Source organism: Ptychodera flava, chromosome 8 (assembly GCF_041260155.1).
Source record: "Ptychodera flava strain L36383 chromosome 8, AS_Pfla_20210202, whole genome shotgun sequence".
Lineage (NCBI taxonomy): Eukaryota > Metazoa > Hemichordata > Enteropneusta > Ptychoderidae > Ptychodera > Ptychodera flava.
The window spans coordinates 14,291,036-14,302,598 of record NC_091935.1 but is presented as its reverse complement, the minus strand read 5'-3'; the positions used below and the strand labels follow the sequence as shown (position 1 = coordinate 14,302,598).

Below are 11,563 nucleotides of genomic sequence, written 5' to 3'. Positions count from 1 at the left end.
TCAGAGTAACCGTCAACGCCAAAGAGCACTTCATTTAAGTTATGTCTCGTGAACAAACTGAGAGATGCCTCGAAAAATGTGTGAAACTCGTTCCAGAAGGTCTCAGTGAATTTACAGGTGTAGAAAAGATGATCTAGTGTCTCGTTGCTGTTTTGGCAGAATGAACAGAGCGGTGATTGGTCCATGCCTCTTCTAGATAGGTCGTAGTTTGTGTATAGAATATGATGAAGAAGTTTTAACTGGAATACACGTGTTTTTGTGTCTATGGCTACCTTAAATGGTAGACTATATATGGGAGACCATGGTCCAGTAAAGTCATATTCTCTTTCATAATATCGTTCATTAATTGGACTTAGTTCCTCTTTACTGTAAATGGCGTTTCTGATGCTCTCCCTGGTAACTTTGTGGAGGGTCGAAAGTTACAATTAAAAACACATATTCATATTCATCTTTAAACACCGGTTCAACCAGCAATGGCTCCGGCCACCTAACTCTGAGACATGTGATTGCTCCATAAAGAAGGAGGACTTCGTTCCCTTGGAGGTTTTTGTTGGTTAATTTTTCCCATGACAGATACCCCTCCTCGGTAAGTAAATCGAATATTAATTCAAACCCTTTCTGTCTTAGCTTTGGATTATAGACAGAATGCCCTCCAATTAGAACATTTCTGTTGTTCCAAATTGTTTGACAAGTAATGTCAATCTCAGAGTCATTGACCTCAACATTGCAGACCGACCAGGATTCAAGCATTTCTTGGTAGAATCTCGGTAGGGGCAGGCTGAGTGAGTTAAAATCGAAGTTACACTTGAATAGGTACTTTCCACCCACAGATTTTAGGCGATGGTCTAGAAAGAGTTTCCAGGGGTGCTCTATGTTTTCATCTAAATACCTTTTAATAAGGTTTATACGCATAAGCTTGTGTGTAGTTTTCACATCGGGAGCCTTTAAGCCCCCTCTGAGACCCCTCTGACCATTACCTTTCTGGTTATTCTATCTTTCCCATTCCAGAGGAAATTGAAGATAAGCTGTTCAAATCTCTTAAGAATTTCAGGTGTTATTGTGGTCATTCTCATGACATAATTAAGTTGTGATAGGGCGAATGTTTTCAAAATCTGAACTTTGCCCATGAGTGTCAGGGATCTCTTTTTCCATGTTCCCAGAGTTCCTTCGATCTGCTTGAGTGGGTTATACTTTATTTTGTTCCGGTTTTGTCCAAGTTACTTCTCATATTAACGTAGTATTCGCCTCGAAAATGCTTGCGATTTTCAGCTAATTGTTTCGCGCAGGGGAACTTGAGACCGATCCAAATTTAGAGATGTCTTCATGAGTTTTTTCGCATCACAAAACTATGAAACAGTTACACATCTTTCAATTCAGAAAGCCAAAGCCTGTCACTGTACGAAAACAACGTTTAATGAGAACATCGGATTGCGTAAAATTCACAAATACAGCAAGTTTATAACAATTATCATTTGATTGTAGTACATCGTTAAAACAGCTTGTTTTCATCACAGGTGGTTTACAAAATGGTTCTTTCTTTTTAGAAATGGATCTACAAGACCAGTTATGTAGTCAGTAAATGTTTTTCCGTGAGATTTTTGTTTTTCTGAAGCTATGTCCAAGAGGAAAGTATTACCTCACTTCTTGCCAGAAGAAGAATGGTGGCATTTGAGAAATCGACCATAATAAAGAGAACCATGTAGGCTTATTGTTTGGCCAACCACAGACTTGTTACGTCACTGTCTCTAGTGCGGTGATTTGAGAGAGAGAGAGAGAGAGAGAGAGAGAGAGAGTGTGTGTTATTTGTCAAACACGCAAAATTTATGATTTCGGTATCACGGTTGCATGATTGGTTTTGAAGTAACACTGAAACAGCCATAAACATGATAAAATCGTTTCACGATTTGCAATATCCGAGGACACCGTCAACTTCAACAAAGGAACTTATGGAGATAATATGGATGGACACTCAACAGGGCCGGTTAAGATTGTAGTGACAAACTGCTGATGCTGAGCACTGTGCATCAATTAAATTTGAGAAAACAAACCTTGTTGACATTTATCCGAAAAATTTACCAATTTCATCATTCGAACTCGGGGAAGGAAAATCCAAACGAGACAAAATCTTTCGTGTTTACTTCCACATATCAAGAGTTTAAGAGGACCTGCATAGAATTTTTATATATTACACAATTCATCTTGATTAGCATAGAATTTGACATCGATAACTAGTTGTTATTGTATATGTTCACTATTCAGTGCGTGTGGTGAGACCATGAGTCGAGGATGACATTTTGTGACGGGTGATCGAAATAGAGGATCATACGAACATCTTTAAGAAATGCAGCATTTCTATTATCGCAAAACGTTGAAATAAAAGTGTGCGAAGCCCGGTACCTCTGAGTAAAATATATCAAAGACATTGTGTAGGATGTCATTAGGACTTACCGCTCCTCTAAAGATCTGACGGCCCATCCCTACGTGATCAATGGACATGTCCCAATGTCACCTAAATCCACCGCAAACAGCGCCTCTCCACCGCAACATCAAAGTCGCGTCTTCGTACCAAACAGTGCCGGGAATTATCCTGAACTCCCTGTACTAAGCACGTCGACCCTCAGCAGAGAGCCGGAGTTCCGTTTGATAGAAGGAACCACGTTTCTTATTTTGTGTCAGTCCCCGCAAGCGAGTAATCACTCTGCCGTCACGGTCCAAATGGCCGTTGCCATTTCTAAGATCGTCTTCCTACGTTTAACTTTTTAATTTATAAAAACTACAAAAATTCAGATATATAGGAAATGCTAAACACTAAACTTTTGATAAAATCGTATGTTGAAATAGTAATTTTGCTCAAAATCCATAAGAATTGCACAGCCTGGTCATAGGGCTCCAATATTTGCATTTACTGGTAAAATGGGGTTATTCTTAAAGGTCTGGTGAAATTCCGATGTTGCAAAGTCACATAAATACAGTTGATAGTCTATAGAACAGTTTTGTTTATTTCTTCTTTTCGTTTAGCGCGCGATTATTAAATATGGCAAAAGGAAAATGCAATATGGGCGTGTACCTAAACCCTCTCCAGTCGATTTTTTTCGGCTTTCCGAAGTTTGCCCGACGTCGTATCTTATAGCACTGATAACGGGAATGTAAGTATTTCACACCCACGGGGATTAATTTTCCGGGAGAGTGGGCACAGCTCAGAAGATAATAGCGGGTACAGTAAGTAAGCTATCTTCTCCATCGCCTATCGTTGGCAATCTCATCAGAGGTTTTGACGAGATCATTATTGAGGCTGGTGAAATAAACAAAAGTTGGCATATCGGAGGATTAGTAATCCCCGGCCTTATACCAAACTCTACTAGTACGCATTCTTTCAGACTGTCTCTAAAACTAATTTCACGAACACGAATCTCAGGATGCCATGTCTGAAGGAATCGATTAGCTTACAGAGATGTTTCCAGTTTAAGCATAGACCCTCGAGTTTATATGGTTTAAGTAACTAAATATAAACCTAGTACCCTGTCTAAGTTGTTCGTTTTCAGCAGTGTAACTGTTGTGGATTGTTAATAAAATTTGCCGCACAAAAAGTTATTGCTCGTAATGGACAGATTATTCAAAGTGTTGGTTGCATTTGCACACTTGTTGCATATCGGCATGATATATCATTTTACGTATTCTAAACTTAATGCTTCGTTGCATAGCAAATGTGTAATTGAACATCAATAGTTCAAAAATTGCCATTACACATATTTCTACGGATAGTTGAAACCACGCTGACGTGAAATTTTGGCTAAAAATTGACACATGTGCAGTGCATTGCCAGCATGCTCTAAAGACTCTATCAATGTACAGGAGCCCATATGCCTTGCCTGCAAAAATCAGTAAGCTTAATCATAAACTCCGGGTCTATGACTTCACCTAACAATGACAACAAGCTTGTTAACAGCGAGTTAACATGCTTCCGCCTTTTCGTCTGTTAATACCATTTATACTTATTTTGGGGAAACAGAACGGTTACGAAAAAGCTTCGCATTCTGAACACGTAGCGAAACAGAAATTAAACTTTCCTGAACATTTTAATTGTATTATAATAGCCCGACTGCGATCCACATTTTGGCCAACCGCCTAGCATCACTCATCCATACATTCAGGCAACAATTGACCAAATATGATTAATGCTTAATCCCTTGTTGCCTTCTGGTGCTCTTATGATATTTTCCGCCCTTCTCGAACTCAAATTCAGATGAGGAGGGTAAGTGGTATACTATACTGTGCCAACTAATTTACTTATTTGGGCGCCAGTCAGGGCATTCAAAAACAACAGTAGGTTTACCAATAGACTCTCGAGGGTCTGGTTCACCGCGGCCAAACATACAGCCTCTCGGCCGTCTGTCTGAGTGTCTAGCTCTATTTATGTTGTAAAGGTCCTACTGAAGAATTTACGAAACTCATGTACGGGAGCCATTGGAACACACTCCTCATTTCACAACCCAATCCTCCTCACCATAGTCTAAGAAGCGTTTGTACCTTTAACCTGACTAAAGTGACCATGGGTAATTTAAAGATCCATTAGCTATAACTTTGGTCTTTTTTTTATTGTGTTTGTTTCTGTGTATCATCTGCAGTTTCTGGTTTGAATCCCTGAACCATGGAGAAATTCCTGATATTTAGTTCATAAATATACCTTATATGCGTATAATTTGCATTTAATTATTGTTTAAATTTTGTATTCAGGTCCGGACTTGAATACATTTATCAACAATAACAATGGTCATTTCACATACACAGGCTGTATTAGCAAGCAAGACACCGGGCATTGGTCATGATGACCGGATTATAGTGAAATTCTGTAGTTGATACATTGAAACAGAGTAGTGAAAAATTAGTCAACAGTTGCAGCTAATGCCCCTTTAAACATACAAGCGGCAAACGAGACTCTCTGAGCTTGCCTCAAAACCCCCTCCAGTTCCCTCATCGAAAGTTTCGAAGAGCGAAAATCCGACAAAGAATCTATGATTTGAACTTGCCCGAAGCACGATAAATTTGTGAAATACATTCATTTGTTGGGTAAATAGTTCCATTCATCTTTGAATACGGAGAGAGAGTATTTAGGAATATCAACTCTGTATGATCTCTTTTCAGCTTCTCAAGGTAGTCCTCTCGTAGCTTTTGACAAACAACGATCCATAATTATGGAACATTCATCCATTTTTCAAAATATTATATAAATGGCATGTACTTCAATCATATCGCCTCTTACACGATGACTTTCCAAAGTTAAGCTCTCAATGTATGATTTTCCTCTGCATTCCTCGATAAACTTGGCAAACCGAGCGTGCCCAGACTTTCTAAAGTAACCTTATATCTCCCTTTAGCCAAGGAGACCACGCTTGACGGGCAGCATACTCAAAGTGAGGCCGCACAACTTGCTTGTGAAGCCTGAGCATAATGTATTTGGTTTGCCAAGCGAATGCTCTCTTAATCTTACAATTACTCGATGCCTTTTTGACTGCTTCTGAGCACTGAAGACAGGGTTTTAGACTCCAATATCCTTTTGTTCTTCGATTTCTTCGAGACAAACATGCCCATTTCACAAACCTTTCGAGGATTATTATGACCAACATGATTATCTTTGCATTTATTGATATAAAATTCCGTTAACCTTTTTATAGACAATTCCACCAGCCGATCCAAATCTCTCTGTAACAGTATAAATGGTCAGTGACGCTTTAAATTTCTTTTAACTTTTGTGTCGTTTGCGAATTGCTTACCATGCGCTTGGATACTATTATGAATATCAGTAACAACGATTAGGAAGAGTACAGGCCCAAGTAGGCCTACAGATCCTTGCGGTACACCACTGGTTACTGGTTTCCAAGACATCCATTTCCCACCACTCTTTGTAGACGATCAGTGAGCTATTCCTGTATCCATCTTGCGATGTCCTCTGCTATGTCATGTGTTTGTAACTTGTAGCTCAGTCTGTTGTGTGCAACTTTGTCAAAAGCCTCGGCAAAATATAAGTAATGTACATGTATATGATGACAACTGGAGTCCCTCCAGCAACACACCTTGATATTAATTTTCTTCAAGGAATTCAAGCATCAACCATAAGCTTACTATCTCTTAGACATGACTCAATCAACTTGCAAACAAGTGATAATCAAAGCCACTAATCTGTTGTTCTCTTGAAATGGTTTCTCCCCCTTTTTTGAATATTGGGCAAATATTAGCTACAAGTAACTTCCAAGCTACAGGTACACATCTTTCGTTCTGAACGCGGGTATGCTAATTTTTTCTACACTCAACCAGTACTCTGGTGGTTATTTGGTTCGGACCCGCAGCTTCACTCGCATCCATCCTCCTGATTTCTTACTTTACCATTTCCTCTTCAATAAACCATTGTAGAAAGTGTTTCTGAGTTGCATCTCTTTATTCATATCTTCCTGAAGTGGTAAATCATTATCATGAACACCAATGAACACCAAAGAAAAGAAATCATTCAACGATTCTCAATATTGGAAGAGACCACTTCTCCATTATCCTTTGTTTTGTCGACATGTGAATAAAAAAGTCTTTATTATCTTTTACAGTAGGCGCGGGTCACTGTTCATGTGACCCTCGCATCTGCCACTGTTCTGGCCGCTCTACTGCTCATGTATTTGTGTCTTTAAGCTTAGAGGTAAAAAAATTTTTCCCATTTTGTTTTTTTCACATTACACTGAGAGCTTGTATTTTGAACTATGCCTGTTACAAAGTTCCCGACAGCCCTCCTTCAGAAGTAAAATAGCTCTCAATTCCACTCATACACGCATATCTTGGCCGAGCAAAAATTCATTATCGGCCGAGCTCGAGCTGTGCCCGTTTCCCGAGGCTTCGATGCGCGCTGTACCACCCACAGTCGCTTGTGGTTCGACACATGGCGATAGCAGCTGTGGTACATATCTATATTTCTAATGCATACCACTGCGGCCATCGCCATGTATCGAACCACAGGCGACCGTGATATAACCTCAGTCGCTTGTGGTTCGATACACGACGGCCGCTGTGTGGTATTCATAAGATTTCTTTTCTGATTAATACATACCACACAGCGGCCGCCGTGTATCGAACCACATGCGACTGTGGGTACATTCGGTACCAAGGACGGTCAACTCATCGGTCCCCATGAATTCGTCTCGATCGCGTTCACTCGATGGTACATCGGACAGATAAAGAAACTTTCAAGTCTGAAGATATTCAGAATCGGATTCGGAAAGATATGTTTCCCCGCCACAGAACATGCAGAATGGAAGACTCGACGCGCGTACGTAAACGCGTCACCTGACCTACCCACGAGTCATTGCGCGCTGAAAGTTCTGGTCACGTGGTCTCACATGCAAAGTATTCAAAACAAGAGCAAAGCCTAGGCGCGACGATCCGGACATGGGTACCACGGTGGTGTTTCTTTGGTTTATCGCTGCTCACGCCACTGTTTGTGGTAAGTATCGCAAATTGTTTCGTAATGTTTCATTCTATTATCTACAGATTGTCTGAAGAGCACCAAAGAAGTATTTGACGAAACTATCGCGGAGTATACATTTTTTGTTTGACTTACTTCCGCGTTGTCGTCCCCAAACTTCTTCCCTTCCTTCGCTGCTTCGTGATCGTCCACCGTCTCCACGTCTTGTTAGTGATCTCCGCCTAAATTATGAGCTATATTATCTGTAAAAGACAAGTCTGTTTATACATTTAATACTTTCAAATCCTTGTTCTTGCTAGTTTTTGCCGGAAAAGTATCAGTTAAAAATTATAATCGCAACTTAAAAATATACACTCACTGAGTATATATAGCCCAGACACAGTCAACGTCATGCATGCTGATTTCAATTCGTAGAAACGGCCGTCTCTGTGCGCATAAAATTCGATGAAGATATCCGTCAATCCGCCACGAGGCTGAATCATCTGTGACTCGCACTTTCAAATTTTATCGAAATGCTAACATTCCGTACCGGTATTATACAGGGTTCTCCGATTCGTTTTCCTGCTGACCGGGCGTATTATTAATATTATTAAAACTTATTCAGGTTCATCATCTACAAGGAAATATGTATGCAATAATTTATTGTATATAAGTTGATGACACCGTACTTTAGCCTAGGGTAACATTTATGTCGGCTAAGGTGACGTGTGTTGATTGTTTAAGGGGTGACATTTATGACGTGTATTGATTGTTTCGGAAGGACGCTTTAGGTACAGCTTAGCCACCCAGGTATTGTTATTAGGGTCAAGTAGGATAAAATATTGTGTTGAGTGTAGACAGTAGAAACGAGACTCTACTGTCTGTGTGAAAAGTGGCGGTATATTGGGCTGCAAATAGCTCTGTCTCGGTGAGGGAATTCTGAAAGTTTGAAGTGAAAATGAATTTTCAGTGCAGTGTCCATGATTTTTGTGTGACTTAAAATAGCCAGTACCCAGTGAACAGAACGATTTTGAAAGTGTAGAATAGTTGAGAGAGGAATATTGGTCTTGACAACAAAAAAATGTTACAAGTCTGTATTGTCATTTTACCAGTTAATCTGCAAAACCTCTTTCCAAATCTAATCTTCTACACGTACCTTGATTAATAGGCACAATGTATCGTGGGGATTGATATTCAGATTTTTACAATTTTTGCCTTCCTGGTATGTTGCTTGCCCCATTTTGAAACTTTTGGAAAGTTTTCACTGTCTTGTGTTTGTAAAAATCGGAATTCAATTTTCCCTCATAAAGGTAACATTTGGATAGCAGAGGATTAGGATTTCAGAAGTTAATAAATCTGTTGTAATTTACTTCTCTAGCACCAACATTTGCATGGTGACTCCTAAGATTTAATTTTCATTTTGAAAGAGAATGGTTGAAAATTTTGTTGAGGATAATTTAACTTAAAAGCAACAAAGTAAAACTTTCCAGATTTGATACACCTTCTGCCTTAAATCATGTACAGTAGTGCTCGAAATGTTTTTTCATTTTAGATCTAAAAATTTTCAGGGAAGTGAGCTTATCACAGGTCTTGCCTCATGTTGACTTTTGTTTCTTTTACAAGCGACTGAGAATGTAATTATACAGAAAACCGTCCTTTGTTTTGGCTATAAAGTTTGTTTGTTAACCACAATAATATGATATGCTAGTCAATTCAGTAAATTTTTGATCACATTCAAAATTATAACATATGGCAGCCAGTCACCTATTGAAGACTTCACTGTCAAAACCAATTGGTTAAGTTGTCACCCTTAAAAAGAGTGGGTCAATAATCATGCGGATAAGTTGTCACAATTTTACAACTGCCATCCCTCCACATGCCGTAAAATTCATGAAACAAATCTATCATACATACTTCCTATAATACATTGTACATAAATTTAATCAAAGCAATGAATAAGTAGCTGGTGTAGTAAAATAGTATTGATAAGATACCAGTGCTAAAACGGGCCCCACAACTTAGCAGAGGCAGAGTGTGTTTTCATATGTAAAAAAAATCACCATTAGAACTGTATGATAAATACATGGAGATTAATGCAAATTGCTTTTAGAACTGCCTTCTCAGAGCATTTAGCTTGGCCACTGCTATATCAGTGTTGTCACTTTTTGTTGTTAATGTCGCTTAGTGAGCATTAGGTGTCCTTCTGGTGATCAATGCTTGGATCTAAGCAATTCATTTCTGTTTGATGACAGTCACTCAATTTTTCATTCTACTTTCTCCATGCAAAGGTGCTAAAACTACAGAGAAAACATTTTTTTGATGCCAAAACACAAATGTTTGTATAATATGACAGCACTAACCTGCTTCACAGGCAGTTACATGTGTACACAGCTAATAATGGTGCAATTTGCCCCGGCACTCACCTAGCAGCTTGTGCTATATGTCATGCATTTTACTCAAATCTCATGTACCGATATATCTCTGTGCGGCAGCAGTTATTGCATAATCAGTTTTTAACATGTAATTTTGCATCTGTGTATTTAAAGCCGCAATTTTCAATCCTAGGTTCTCACATTAGTGGAGTTCTCCTCCTAGTCAAACACTTGGCCAGTATGATGTTTGATTTCTATAACATTAATTACACAAACTGATCTCAACCTTTTGTCATCTTTTGCTAATCCTGCAAACAGAGTTTATACAAGCGTTTGATAGATGGTCTGTTCAAATCGCCAACGGTCATTGATTCCCCACTACCAACGCTCGAATTTCCTAAAAAATTGTCTTCCAGTCGCGTTAGAATTTGAATATAACCACAGAGTTCGATCAGCAGCAGCTTCGCGCTGACCGCTTGGCAGTCTGTCTGTGTTTTTTGCGGCCAGAAAAAACTAAATTGGCATTTTCCCGAGTGTGTGCCCACGTGTTGCCTGTTTGGTGTCCACTTACACAATGAACGCCGCCATAGCTTCACGTCCTTTTAAATGGAGGCTCCGCCTTTAAATCAATATAAAATTGAAATCCACCGATAAAAAATACCAATTAATCCTTGAAAGACATCTGTTTCATCTACTTATGAATCTCTGAAAAATTCTTAAAATTTTAAGATTTTCTAGTACCTAGTGGTGACATATTTTTTAAGGTCCAAGATACTTTAAATTTCTAAGTTTCACATATTTGCATGGTTAAATTGCATTTATTGATATAATTTTGAGGGTGTTACACAGATTTCAGGGAGTATTTGCAGCCCAGATGAAATGATCTGTTTAAATTCATGGATGAATAGTCCAAGGTGAAGTTCAGTGGAAAAGCCAAGCTACACCATCGTACAGATTTGTTGGGTTTTGTAGTTCACAGAAAATTGACTCATTTGTTCCTGTTTTTTTAATTGGGTGATGGGTGAAGTCCTCCAAGTGTCAGTGATTCAGTGGATGTCAGTTATGAGTGGCCTTTGTAAATTTTCAATATTTAGGGTCTGCCTTCCATTCCAGTCTTCTTTTAGGCTGCAGATAATGGGTAGTTTTGTCTTAACGCTTGCTGTTGAAAAGTTTTGTGATGCTGTCAGTGAGCTTTTAGATAATTAAAAGAATCTCTAGTGTACTGTATATGTAGCATGTTCTGGGGTTTTCATAGACTTGAAAATCTTTCAGCTTTGGAAAGCGAAAATATTGCATTATTTCTGAATTGTCAAAATTACTGGCACAAAGTTGTCATCTTGTTTGGTGTTTACAAAGATGATAGTGTATTTGATATCCTTTTTAGACTGGAAATCCTTAGAAGGGGTGGAGGGGGTGTTAAAGTACAGGTACTGCTATTTCCCGGATACCCAAAGTAGGATAACAGGGGTAGCGCTAGGATTTCAAAGTTGTTAGCCACAGATTCCTTGCGTGGCGAATTTGTCATATATCTTGTTAGCCACACACAACTTTCTTTAGCCACACGTTTTTTGCAAAAAAATCAAAACAAAAATATTTTAAGGTCTCATCTTGTTTGAAGTGCCATAGACCACATTGCTATCCACCCCCCCCCACCTCTCGTCAGACAAGGACTTTTTGAACGCAACTGCTTGTTACACTTCTTTAAAAAGACTCGTGCAGTTCATTTTCTGTGATGAGGAATCCTAGCAAC

General features: G+C 39.0%; 1 protein-coding gene across 2 annotated transcripts in view; it reads left to right on the top strand.

Moving 5' to 3' along the window:
- The first annotated feature begins 7,364 nt into the window (after positions 1-7,364).
- Positions 7,365-11,563, top strand: part of LOC139138556 (receptor-type tyrosine-protein phosphatase mu-like) — a 205,393-nt gene continuing 201,194 nt past the window's right edge. Inside the window, exon 1 of one of the 2 annotated variants that reach the window (XM_070706982.1) lies at positions 7,365-7,480. The gene's annotated coding sequence lies outside the window, so the exon portion shown is untranslated. The remainder of the gene's footprint in view (positions 7,481-11,563) is intronic. The other variant, XM_070706983.1, reaches the window with a different exon arrangement.